General features: G+C 32.2%; 1 protein-coding gene and 1 long non-coding RNA gene across 3 annotated transcripts in view; both read left to right on the forward strand.

Moving 5' to 3' along the window:
- LOC126650317 (uncharacterized) overlaps positions 1-4769 on the forward strand; it is a 59210-nt gene extending 54441 nt beyond the window's left edge. The window contains exon 5 of the long non-coding RNA XR_007631407.1: positions 733-4769. This is a non-coding gene — a long non-coding RNA (uncharacterized LOC126650317). The remainder of the gene's footprint in view (positions 1-732) is intronic.
- The window catches only part of NOVA1 (NOVA alternative splicing regulator 1), a 142712-nt gene that overhangs the window by 57003 nt on the left and 72185 nt on the right, over positions 1-13524 (forward strand). The gene's annotated exons all lie outside the window — the stretch shown is intronic.

The raw sequence follows: 13524 nt of genomic DNA on the forward strand, positions 1-13524 counted from the left end.
CAGACACTTCCTTCTTATTCATTATTGGTTACTGTGGACAACCTACCCTTTCTTTTCAAGACTATAATCTGTATGTCAATTTGCACAGCCAATCTATGACATTCCAGATTGCATGCATCTAAATTTTTCACTCTTTGTTTGCAAAAACCTTCAAATGCTTGTTCTTCTTTACAGGTTACCAAAGTCCTGTCTAGGTTCCTAACTTTCATTTCTTCAAAAAGCCACTTTCAAAGTCATTTGACTAAGAACTTTCTCTGATCATACCACTTGAATTTAATTGCTTTCTAATTCTATATCTTGTCTGATAAAAAAATATTGTCTCTGCTCATCAGTTTTCTATACTTGAATTCCTTTTCCTAGAAGGAATTTTATTATATTGAAGTCACAGCCTTTGTTAATGACTATAATTGTCCCAAATTATGTGTGATCCCTTGCATGAAGAAAGCTCTTCTTATATCATTTGAGCTTTTATATCCCTTTCCAATCCTGTTGTTAGAATCTGCCTTGATTGTGAAGTTATAAATGCCAATGGACAGATTCCATACCTTATGGTTTATGAGTTAATGACACTTTCCTGATTTTAAAAAGTAATCTGCACAAAATTAAGAACAAAAGGAAATTGAAATATCTTCATATATTCTGTCCTTATGTATATGTATTCACTTTTGCTTTAAACACTGATACTTTTTTCCTATTGCTTTAAACATTTTGTTCCATCTCTTTTTCTTCTAGAGTATAGGTCAACATGTTTCCATTAGTATCTGCTGCCATGATGTTCAGTTATGAGGGAAGAGGAATCTTGATATGAATATCAGCAGCTATTTATAAAATCAACATTAAGCTAGAATAAACTTCTTAAATTCATCAGTAAAACTGAAGGATGAAAATTTAATGCAAAAAGATACTGTTTATTCACCATTTACAGAATTCTTTTCTTATTGGTCTAATTGTGTATAAGATATAGTAAAAAGGATTGCTTGATGTATGTACATTAAATATTGTTATATTGTGGTTGTGTAATAGAATGTTTAAATGCACAGAAATCACATGTTATTTTACTTAACTTTTCTAAGGTGTTGATGATTACATTCAAGAAGTATGCTACTCTTCTGAATGCTATGCTTTGTGGACTTTGAATTTGGTGCATTTCACATTTGTAACATTAACTGCCATGTAATTAAATTGTGAAAATAGCTGTTCAGCACATAGCATCAGATGCTTACTCTTCTTTATAATAGATGAAAATTCTCACATTAAAATGTTTTGGTTTTAGGTTTGTTTAGTGAATAAGTCACTATAATAATGCTTCAGATTTAGTGCAGAAACACATCCATATCTGAATATCAGGTATATACATATAGTTGTTGTTGGTTTATACATTAAAATTTAGTTTGCAAGGTCATGGTATTTTTATTTTTCATTATTATATATTCTTTATTTTTAGAAATGTAGAAACTTGGAGTTTTCATAGTGTTGAAGTATTTCAATATACAGTAACCTCTTTTTCCTTCTGCTATGTGACTTATAATATTTGTTTTATGCTGATTTAATGTTTTCCTTGAGAATACTTCCAAGGACATCTTTGATTAGATTGATCAGACTTAATGAATATGTATATGTATTGGACTAAATTGTAGGCTGCATTTAAAAATAAACTGCCCTGTGTGTACCACATTATAGTAGATTGCATTGAAAGAACAGGGCTATCTACTCTGAATGTGAGATCAAAACTTTAGCTAAAGTTTATTTTAAAATACTGTAAAAGTAAACACTATAATACAGAAATTAAATCAGAAATTAAATCATTAGTTCTGAATTATATTATCCTATATTTTATTTGCAGAGATACTTTTTTTCTTGCCTTTTTTTTTTTTTTTAATGCATTCAATGCTGGTTAAAAATTGAAAGCTCTGTATGGTTAAAAGATGAAGTTCTAGAAGAAAGGCTGGGACACTAGGGGACAGATGTTTTTGATAGGAGTTAAACAAAATGTGTCTGTCTACTCTGTGATCTTGTTGCTAGCTGACACTAGTTAGCATTTTTGTTGCAAAATTAGAGGATGGTACTCACAGAAATGTCTTAGAAGGAACATTCGGCTTTTAGATAGTACCTTAGTAGATTAAGAACTTTTCTAACAGTCTATCTGGTGCAATGTAAGATGCTATTCATATGTGTTTAACTGGTAATCACTTTAGTTTAACTGAAAGAGCTCTTTCTCCTTTCTAATACCTTTGTTCATCCCACTTCAAAACATTTGAAGTACTAGGGAGCGCTATACTGACAGATGGCATTATGAAATGACTTTATCAGATTTCCATAGAGGCTCTGTTTTTTGAAGCTGGTTTTTCTACCCTTCATTCTTGAAAACCAGGTATGACTTTAAAGACTCGATTGTTAGAAAGAAAGAAAGAAAAAAATGTCCTAGCTAAATTAAGGTTAATATACAAATTATGGATAAACTAATTATAAAGAGTACTTTTTTTTTTTTTTTTTTTAAATTCTGTTCCAAACAATATTTCTGCAAGTTTCAATAAGGCTTAATTTATTGATGTTTGCTGAGCAAATCTTTTCAGGATGACCAGGCTAGAATGGTTTTTCAGCTTGCTATTGCTTCAGGACTGGCAAAAATAAGGAGATCGCAAAAATTTTTTTATTTAATCAGTTGTTAAAGATTCAGAACACAGAAATCATACTTGCTTTGTGGACGCAAAATTTACTCCAGTGTGAAGTCTTGCTGTGAATATAGTTTAAGCAGATATTAAAACTTGAAATGAAAAATGAAGATGCCAGTTGATCAAGAACAACTTCATAGTTGTGCAATGCTCTCTGTAAAGATTTTTAAAAAATTTGTATTGATAAATACTCCTAGTATTTTGTTATTATTTCATTAATAAAACATTATTGAATTACTTTTAATGAAGGTATTTTTAGTGATTGCCATTTTTGAATTTAGCTTAATTTCTGTTTCCAATCACTACAAAATTGGTAACATAAACAGATTTAGAAGATATGTTTCACAAATATTATATATAACTGACATTTTTACAATAAGCATTTGTGAAATAACAAAAGTGTTAATAATAATTTTTAGTTTTACTTTGTTTTACTTAACCATCCCAAAGTTAAAAAATTAAACTGTATTTATTTTATAAAAGTCACATCCTAAGGATAATGCTTGTTTTTGTAGGGATTTTAACAGGAATGAATATGTTTGTTAAGATTATGGAGTTTAGAAATTCTTTATTGTAGTTAAGTTAATCAATGCAGCAGGACCACAGAGAATGGACCAATATGACCCAAAGAAACCTAGGGAAGTGTGAGTGAGAAGGAGAAAATTAATTTATAGATAAGAATGTTAACTACAGGGAAATGCTTTTGAAGGAGTTGGCAACATGAGGTTTATTGTTTTCATCAAATGATTTAAACCTAAGCTGCCTGATGATAAGCATACAACAATTGCTAATATAAACCAGACTAATGTTTTTATTATTACATAATGCTGGATGGATGTACTTTGTAAAGATGACAAATTTGGATAATAAAAGGTTCATAAACTATTAGATATTGAAAATATAGAAACTACTAATTTTACTAACATAGAAACTACTAATTTCTACAAATCTCAAAGATTTGTTGTAACTAGGAATTTGACTAGGAATGGGCATTTCCATGAAAAGTTTTATCAAACCTTCTCAACTTTAAAATGGAAATGTTGTTTTAGAGTGTTCTGTAATTAATGTCAGAATTGTGGGGGGTTTGTTGTTGTTTGTTTGTTTTTTAGTGTTTTTTTTGATACTTGGTAAATTAGTAGCTGTAAATGCAATAAAGTACATTTTAAATGTTGTTATTATCAGTGCATTTATACAACTTAATTTTGTGCAGGTTTTTTTATGGCATTGCGATTTTCTTTCAAAGAAATGTATTTAATAATATTAAAAAATTAATTCTAAGTATGTATAATCAACTGCCATTTATGGAGTTCATATGAACATATCTTTACTGCGTTTGTTTTACAGAACATTGCTTTTACATTTGTGTGCTTACTTTGTAGTCATTAAACTGAATATTTAATATATTTAGAAGCCTTTTTACACATTTCGTCTTAGTTAACTTTAAGCAGTTATAGAATATTATGTTTTGTGTACTCATATTTTGTGGAAGTTTAGCTATATTAGCCTGTCTGTTAACATGGCATGGACATTTAAAAATTTTCATCGTTTCATTAAAAATTGTAGCTATTTTTGTTTTCTTGATGTATTAAATGGATTTATATTTTACAATTCATTGCCATAGGTGGAACTTTATTCAACTTCATGGTAGCTTCAAAAATTCTTAGTAGACATCTGTCTGTACTGTGTAAGTGGAGTAACACTTAGATTCTCTCTATGCATACTTTACATTCTCTGTCATCTGTTACAGAGTTATATCTTGATTCCTCAATTCTATCTTCCTGTGTAATGACTTAGAAGACATAATGTCTGTCCTGATCAATTTTGCAATGACCTTGTACTGATTAATGAAATCTGACTTTCAGAATAATTATCCCTTAAATTACACTTCATATGTTGAGTAATTTTTTATACACAAAGTCTGACAATGTGTAAAATACAAATTGTATTTCAATAATAGCTTACTCAGGCTGTATAATGATTGCTGCTTTCCTAAGCCAATAGATGAGGAAAAACCTTCATGTTCAGGAAGGACAGTACCACATGTTGAACTTGAATGTCTGTATTGCATATGTGTCAATAAAGGTATATACATATGCAGATTGTGTTCTCTGATCTCTGATTAAGGTCTTCTGCATTAGTATGAGTTTTTGTGAAGATTTTCATGTTCAGAAATACGTGCATTACAAGCCCATTTGTGACAAAGTGAAAGGTACACAAAGGTGACAGAAACTCTATTTAGTAATGCAAAAGAGCCACCACATCCTTTAATTTATTTTTGGACCTTACTCCATAAAACTTTCTGTTCTTGTATTAGAGGAGAGGATGAATCAGTCCGTTTCCTGTGCCTTCATGATTTTGCAGATATCTGACATTTAGCTCAAGCAATTTCCAGATTTTGCAGAGTGTAAGCTTACATTCATTCTTGTATTAGAAGCCAACCTATAGCTTTAACTGTCTCTTCTGAATCTTTTCCAGTTTTAATGCTTCTTTCAGAGTTAAAGGGACCATAGCTGAATGCAGTTGAAAACAGTTGAAACATGCAAATCTTTTATCTCATCATATGCTGTGTCACACTCTTTTCCAGTTTATATTCCTTTCTTAGAAATTCCTAACATTTTATTTTCTCTTTGACTGTTAACATTGAGTAAGCATTTTTATGGATATTATAATCAAAAATTCCACACTTCAGTGGATGAAATAATGGACATTTCTGAGTCCATTATTTGATGTGTGAAGTTAGAATTATTTTACCTCCTTTGTACATCAGATTTGTGTACATGGAATGTCATTTGCTATTCTTTTACACAGTCACTTCATTCTAAGACCATTCTGTGGTTCTTCACTATGTCACATATCCTTATTGCCTAAGAATCATCATCCCAATGATAGAATCTTCAGCACTGATGTCTGCTCCCATTGTCAGATCTCTGACTGCATATGCCTATGTAGCACTATATGTGATCTTTCTCCATTGTATGAATGGATTGTTTACTCTTTCCCTCTTCATTAATTTTTCCATGTAAGGGCATTTCTTCTAATTCTGTAACAGTTTCCTAATAACCTTTTGGAAAGCACATTTTCAAAAACTGTTTAGAAAGGAGGCAGTAATCTACCATTAAATCACTGAATCTTCAATTTTTAGAAAATGTCCAAAACTGTATGATATATTCTTCATAAATTTGTATTGTGCTGCAACTTTGTTTTCTAATCTGTAACCAGTGTGCTACTAGTACATAGCATAATAGTCCATAGTCAGAAATGGTTTGTCTTTTCGTATCTTACATGATTCTTACCCTATTGCTACAGTGCATATTATCCTCAAATCCAACAAAATTTCTTCAGAGTTTCTACACAGTAATCTTTCATTCTATCCTAGAATCATTCCTGTAAGTGTTATATTTCTTCTTATGATCTCATCTTTCGTGGTAATTATTCTACAAAAGCTTTCTAAGAGGCAATATGGTAAACAAAGTTCGGTATAATATCAAAGAAAACTTACAATAAAATTTTTGACTTTTTTTATCTCAATACTGAAGGAAAGTACAGAAATGCTTCTAGGTTATATAATAAAGGCTGAAAATTAAAGCTTTCTTTTGGGTATAAGGGTAAATATTCTTTTTATAGTATCCAGTATAGCTAACACAATGGCTTTTATAAATACTTTACGTAAATCCAGCAAGGCAATTATTGTTACTTTTGCTGTTTACAACTAAATTTATCCCAATTTAAAAAAAAAAAGTCTCCTTTTTTAATTTTATTATGATTTATTAATATATGCTAATAAGAAAACTTGTTTGTCTTGTAGTTCAAATGTTTTTTATAGCTTTTTATTATGTTACTGTAGCTGTAGCTTATTGAAACTATGCATCTAGACTCTTTTAAGTATTAAGTTTGTTTACTTTTTGTAATATTGTGTATATATGATGAGGTTACCAAAATAAAACTTTGTATTTGGGCAAGCTGAGAATATTCTACTTTTTCTAACATACACCTGCCATGCCGATATTTCTTTATGCTGTATTTCCACACTGAGGAAATACTTCATTGATGCTGACAACCAGATTTATTAACAGAAGAGTTACAATTTATTTATAATCTGTAGTTGCCTTTAAAGTCGCTTAGATTCCATGCATTACCTTGCACTTGTTTACACTTAGTTTTGTCTTTGTTACCTAATTAAAGGCCTTTACCCTGATACATATGTCCTTCTTCACAGCGCTCTTTTAAAAACCAGGACACGTCAAAACATTAAACATTAGTCCTGCATAATCTTCAGTATTATATTTGCACTAAAATTGCAGCCAAAAAAAGAAGATTGATAGCCTGACTTCCTAGTAATAATCAGTTTCACTTTAACAGATCACATGTGATCTGTTATGATTTATGAGAATCTGGTATGATCGATGAGGAAAATCTTTGCACTGTAGATGAGGGAGAGGTTGTATCAGAATATGGTAAGAAAGACTGCTGCAGTACATTGAATTTCCTTTAGAAAAAGTGGAGATGATGGCAAAACAAAAACTAGATGCATGCAAGGACAAACTTAAAAACAGAAAGTTAAAAAAAACTATGGACCAGAATTATAGAGTAATTTGGTTTGGGAGGGGTATCAGAAGCTCTCTAATGCCTTCTTCAGGCAGGGTCAGCTGTGTAGGCAGACTGGCTTACCGACAGCTTTATGTTCCTGTGCAGCTTCTCTGCAACCTGTTCCAATGTGAGACACTCCTTGTGATGACAAGTTTTTACCTTAAGTCTAATTTGAAGTTTTCATTTCAATGATGTTTGTGATCTGTTGTCCTCCCACCATACATCACTAGAAAGAGTATAAGTCAATCTTCTTGATGACTTTATAGCTATTAAGGAGCTGCTTTTGGGTCCTTCTTAAGCTTCCTGTTCTCCAGTCTTGATGACAGAGGCCATGTTGCCTCAGTTTCCCCTTGTAAGGGCAGGTACTTCATAACCTTAACTGTCTTGGCAACACACCGATGACCTTTCTTTAGTTTATCAACATCTTAGTTGTACTGGAGGACCCAAACCTCGACTCAGTACTCTAAAAGCAGTCTAACAGGTGCCAAATAAACAGGGATAATCACTTTCATAACTCTACTCCAGACCTTTCCCTTTGTCAGTATGGTTCCTCTGAAGCACAAAGAGCATAGGCGAAGCCAAAAATAAGGTATATTGAAATATTTTTGTTAATTCATAAATCTATGTTGTTTCTAATACTTTAAAAATGAAAGAATCAGGTGTCTACCCAAGATGCATGTCTGTGAGAAAAGTGGCATCACAAAATGTTGGAAGGAAAATTCTAGATGTAAAATGAAAGAGAAGACAGGGACCTAATTTAAAAACTTGTCAGTTTTAACAAAATCTGTATATCCAGTCCAATAAGTGCAGACAAATGCTTGACTATGTGCCTTGAATTTCTTACTCTGTGATTTCTTGTCAGTTCAAATGAGTACTTAGATATTTTCAAAGTTAGTGCTTATTTATTGCCATATTAGGCTATACTGGGGAACCAGGATGAAACTGTTGTCCTGGATGTAATAACTGAGGCTGTACCTTCTCTTTTTTTTTTTTTTTTTTTTGTGTATGTATGTATTGTAGAAATAGGCCACTTATTTTAATGCCAGCACCACTACTTCATCTCAAATTTACTGCTATTACTGATATTTCTAGTCCTTCATCCAAGTGTCAGCTTCTGGGTTTTTTTGAATCTTGTTCCTTCTGTGCACAGGAATTCTCAGTGGTATCTAAATGCAAAAACCTTTAATGCTTTTATTATTTCTTATCTACTAATGTTTGTCTTTTGGGTTCTGTTAGTAATCTATAGAAAAAGCAGACTATCTCTTCTTTTGCTTTTACACCACATAGTGTGGTGTTTCTTTTCTAAACAGAGGTTCTGATTCTGAAAATGAGTAGTAATTATTCAGAATTGTTGATTAGCACTGGTGTAACAAAAGGTGTTACCACAGTGGTAGGGGCAGCATATTAACGCATTAGAGGAAAGTTATGGTGTTTCATATAGAGATACTCCAGCAACCATAGCTGCATGAATCAGGAAAATTATAACTGCTTTCTGGGAGATGATGAGGTTTCTACAATTTTCATTTAGGAAGAAATTTTAGTCTTGACTTTCATTATTTGATGTTTAACAGAAATATTTGATTTTTCCTGTAATTTTTAGTTTTGTACTGCTCCACAATTTTCTTTAAAAATTCATTGCATCTTTTAGGATCTGTCTGGATATAGTAGATGACCACTAATTTTTTCATGTCAACAAAGAATCCCTATTTCATTTTTTATATCTAAAGGATTTGTCCAGACTTCAGATGTTAGCAAAAACAAATGCCAGTGTAGGAGAAATGCTGCAATGATAAGAATGGTAATGAATGGGAACATAATGGTTGTAGTTTAAAAGCCTTTTCTGGAAGAAAGGAGAGGTTTTCTGTGCCTTCAAATTCATTATTGAATAGGATTATTTTAGTTTTTTGATAGCATAGTTTCCAGAAGTCTTAATTTTCACACCAGATGGTATTCCAAAATGGAAAAGAAACCTATAATCCTAAGGAATATGATGTAACGGTAGTACTGGGGAAGAGAATTAATCCATTATGGAGATCTTGTGCATAATTTATTACAGTATTGAATGCCCATTTTAAGACTAAAAGAAAAAAAAAATTACTTACTGTATTGGGGTGATAAAATATAAGGAATTGCCATTTTTCCTTGAGAATAGCAGTAGTGATCCCTAATGAAAGTTCCCAAAAAAAGAGTTAAAATAATCATGGCCACAGAACTTTAAGCTGATTACTGTATGTATTATTTCATGAAGGCATAACCTGCATATGTGAACCTCCAAAAAAGGGGATGTGAACAAAAATAACACCAAGACTTTCAACATCATAATGAATTGCTGAGATAACCCCCTTTACAGTAATAAAAAATAAAGGAGGGGCTGGGGAGAAAAAGTTTATGTCTTTGGCTGAGTCTCTCTGCAAATTTGAACATGCCCAAGTGTGTCCTTGAGCACTGAAGTGTGTGAGGCTCTGCTACTGGAACTGGTGGTTTTTCCTGTGACAAGCATTCTGTTCCATTGCCAACTACCCTTGAACAATTTATGGCATGGCTCAGCCACCAGGACATTACAAGGATTTTATCCAGTAGCCAATTTGCATGTGACAAATCCTCTTCTTCCTGGTTGGGGTCCCCAGCACAAGAAGGACATACACTTGTTGATAAAAGTCCAGAGTAGGGCCAGAAGGATGATTAGATGGTTGTAACATTCTCCTGTAAGGAAAGGTTAAGAGAGTTGGGGTTCTTCAGCATGGGGAAGAGAAGGCTCAAGGGTGACCTTATTGTGCCCTTTCAGTACCTAAATGAGGCTACAAGAGGGGTGGAGATGTACTGTTTGCAAGAGCATGTAGTGACAGGACAAGGGGGAATGGCTTCAAACTAAAAGAGGGTAGGTTGAGATTAGATATTAGGAAGAAATTCTTGACTGTGGGGGTGGTGAGGCACTGGAATAGGTTGCCAGGTTGGATGGGGATTTTTGCAATGTGTCCTTGCCCATGTCAGCAGGCTTGGAACTAAATGATGTTTAAAGTCCCTTCTGACCCAAACTATTCTATGATCCTTTGTCATCTTGCATTTTTTTTACTGAGAACAACTAACTAACAGGGAAGGTTGGTCCTTGCCAGCTGATCTTGCTGACTAAGAATTGTTGTAATTGAGGGTAAGTTTAGGAACTTTACTGTTCCAGATCTCATGAGCGCTTTTATGGTTGGGTTGTCACTGTTGTTAGCAGCCTTGAAAGGTGTAGTTGATGGTGAGGTACACTGTCTGAATTCTCAAGAGGGTGGTAATGTTGCTCTATTGTATGAAAACTTGTTCTGATGTCCATGTAAGTTCTACCTGTTTGTTTTAATGTAGTCCAAGTGTTTACCAGAGCCATCACAAACTGAAAGAGAATGTTTGTGAAGTTACACCATCATAAATGTGGGAAATATTATAGATTTGTTTCTTGCCTTATGATTATTTTGGTCAAAGCAGCTTTTCCATAGCCAATCTGAACTGATTTTTTTTTCTACCATCTGTTTGTCTTTGGAGTGTTTCCTTTCCTACTTGGTACCTTTGGAGTCTCAGGAGTGGAGCCAGTTTGCTAGAGTCCCTGTAGGCATTTGCTTCTTAGAATTCTGTTGTCACATTTTCAGAGGACCTTTAAACAGTAATTTACATACTTAAAGTCTAGTTTTGGTGTTTGTTTGTGTGTTTTTTTGTTTCTTTTGTGTTTTTTTTTTTAATTACATGAAAATCCTATTGTTATTTTTTATTAAAAACTTCCTTACAGACATTAGGTTCTCACGTGGGAACCAATGAGTCTTAAATAATAAGCAATTCATGTACTCATCTTCTCTGTTTTTGTTTAAGATACTAGAGCACTGAACTGTCCAAGTATCTCTTAGATGTGATTATTAGCTACATCTAGATAGAGTCCTGGTGAAACCAGGGCTCTAAATTTGTTGTCAGCAACTAGTGCAAGAAAATCCCATTGGGGTTGTAGAATTGGTGTTTATTGTAAACTACTACTTTACTTTAAAGACATTTTACTTTGAGATGTCATCTTGAAATTAAGCATAGAACTTTAGTTGTAGTGAGGATTGAAGTCTTATGCAGGATTTTTAACTTGAAGAATATGTGCTGCTCATGTATGATTGTTCTTTCTTTGCCTTAGGAAAGACAACATTCCTTCGTGGTTTGTAATAAAACGTTTGGGAGTGAGAAACCACTATTTCCAATAGATGATGATGTTTTCCTATAAACAAAGTTCGGTGCAAAACCAAAACAAATTGTCTAGTGGAAACCACGAAAATTGACTTTAGGGACAATAGTAATAATATTAAAACAGTTTGTTCATATTGCTGTTTTTGTAGTATTGATTTGTTTTTTTGAATGGCTGTACTGTCAGCATTGTTGGAGATTAACTACTAAAGGTTAATTGTGTAATTCATTCTGTTTTCTTAACACTGTTTCCTACTTTGTAGCAGAGCAGTGTGGGTTGTTACTCAGTTTAAACTCTACCACTCAGCATAGGCTGACCTTAACATTCTTACCAGTCTGCTTTTCTGGGTGCTGACTGCAGTGGTTATTTGGAAGCATAATCTCAATGAAGAGATTATTTTCTCTAAAACATCTGTATGATTGATAATGATTTTCTATTCAGATAACATATTTGGTATGTTTTTAGGAAGATAAATTATGAAAAGAAAATATCTTATGACCATAAAATACCTAAAGAAAATTTTATAGTAGAATTTTTCTCCGAGTTTGTTTGCGTCACTTTTTTCTGAATAATCTTGTTATAAAAACAGAATCAGCTGTTGTTTGTTTGTAACATTAAATATATTTTTCTGTGTTGAGGATAGGCTGCAAATTAGTTTGAAAGATAAAGTAACTTGGACTCATGTTTTCCATTATAACTACTGTCCATGAAAAGATTTATTTTTCTACATCTTTAATCATATTCTTAAAAATAATTGTTGGAAATTCTGTGTGTCTACAGCTTTTAGAACTGTAACTAGAATATATTGTTTTAATTTATGAAAAACCAAACTTTGAGTGGCTTTTATGCATAGTCATTTAGCATAATGTTTCATATTTTATGAAACAATATAAATTTTTTCTTTAGATCTATGTTTGTAGATCAAAGCACTTGGCATAAGCCAAAGCATGTTAAAATTTGTTTCTGTTTATGGTATAAATTAAAACTGTGGTTTGACCTCAGTCTGATTTATTGCTTTATTTGGCCCAGCATCAGGATGATTGTGGTTTTCCATTCCTGTTTCCAATAGAGTCTTCATGTGTTTTGATTTCAAATCCTTGCATAGCAGCTTTATCTGGATAGTAAACACTTTCTCTGGTTAGTTTTCACCATAACATAGAGATATCAGGCTCTTTTTTGTTTTGTTTTGTTTGTTTGTTTTTATTTTGTTTTGTTTAATTGATTTTGTTCAAATTAAACTGAGATGTATCTATGTATGCAAAATTATGCATGTGTGTATTATAATTTAGAATTTGACTTAATATGCTTAAGTAGCTTTTTATTTAGTGAAGACATTTTCCAGATCAAATCAATATAAAAAGAATCTGCAATTAGAATCATGGTCAAAGTTTCCTATGGATAGATAAATCTTTTCATTATGGATGACAAAGGGTGAAGGGAAGAGTGCACTACTTTTTTGTTTCTTTTATGTAAATTTCAACCCTACCTATTAATGAATGTTTCATTTATGATCAGCTTTAAAATGTATAATCATTAGCTAATTTCATTTTTTCATCTGATATTATCAGTACCATATTTAAATAGTGATTGTGAATATTTCCTCCTTCCAAAACTGGCAGACCTTGTAATCAGAAAAAACTCTTGATTTCCTTTGAAAAAAGAAAAAAGAAACTATTACAATTTTATACATGTAGATGTATGTTTATGTTTATGTCTGTGTCTGCAAGCGAGAGCGTCTCTAGTAAGTATGATCATTCAATATGCTTTTCCAATCTTACGCTTGTTTTGTAATTTTTTACTAACTGACAGTTTTATTGAGCCTCAGACAAGATGTTTATCATGGGTATATAATATTAAATAAAAATGAGAAATTGTACAGTTACCTCTAAGAGGTAAGGTTATCCTGGTATATGAACTGATTTTATTTTATAGTAATTCTGACTCACCCATTGATTTGGTTATAAAAGAAGCTGCAAGGGTTAAATGGGTTGCTTCACAGTGGGAATATATGATATAAAAGTATCACACAAACACTTTCAACACAAATACACACACAAAAAAATTGTACTG

The sequence above is a fragment of the Myiozetetes cayanensis genome, unplaced genomic scaffold (assembly GCF_022539395.1).
Source record: "Myiozetetes cayanensis isolate MyiCay16 unplaced genomic scaffold, myiCay2020 scf6-25, whole genome shotgun sequence".
In the NCBI taxonomy this organism is placed as follows: domain Eukaryota; kingdom Metazoa; phylum Chordata; class Aves; order Passeriformes; family Tyrannidae; genus Myiozetetes; species Myiozetetes cayanensis.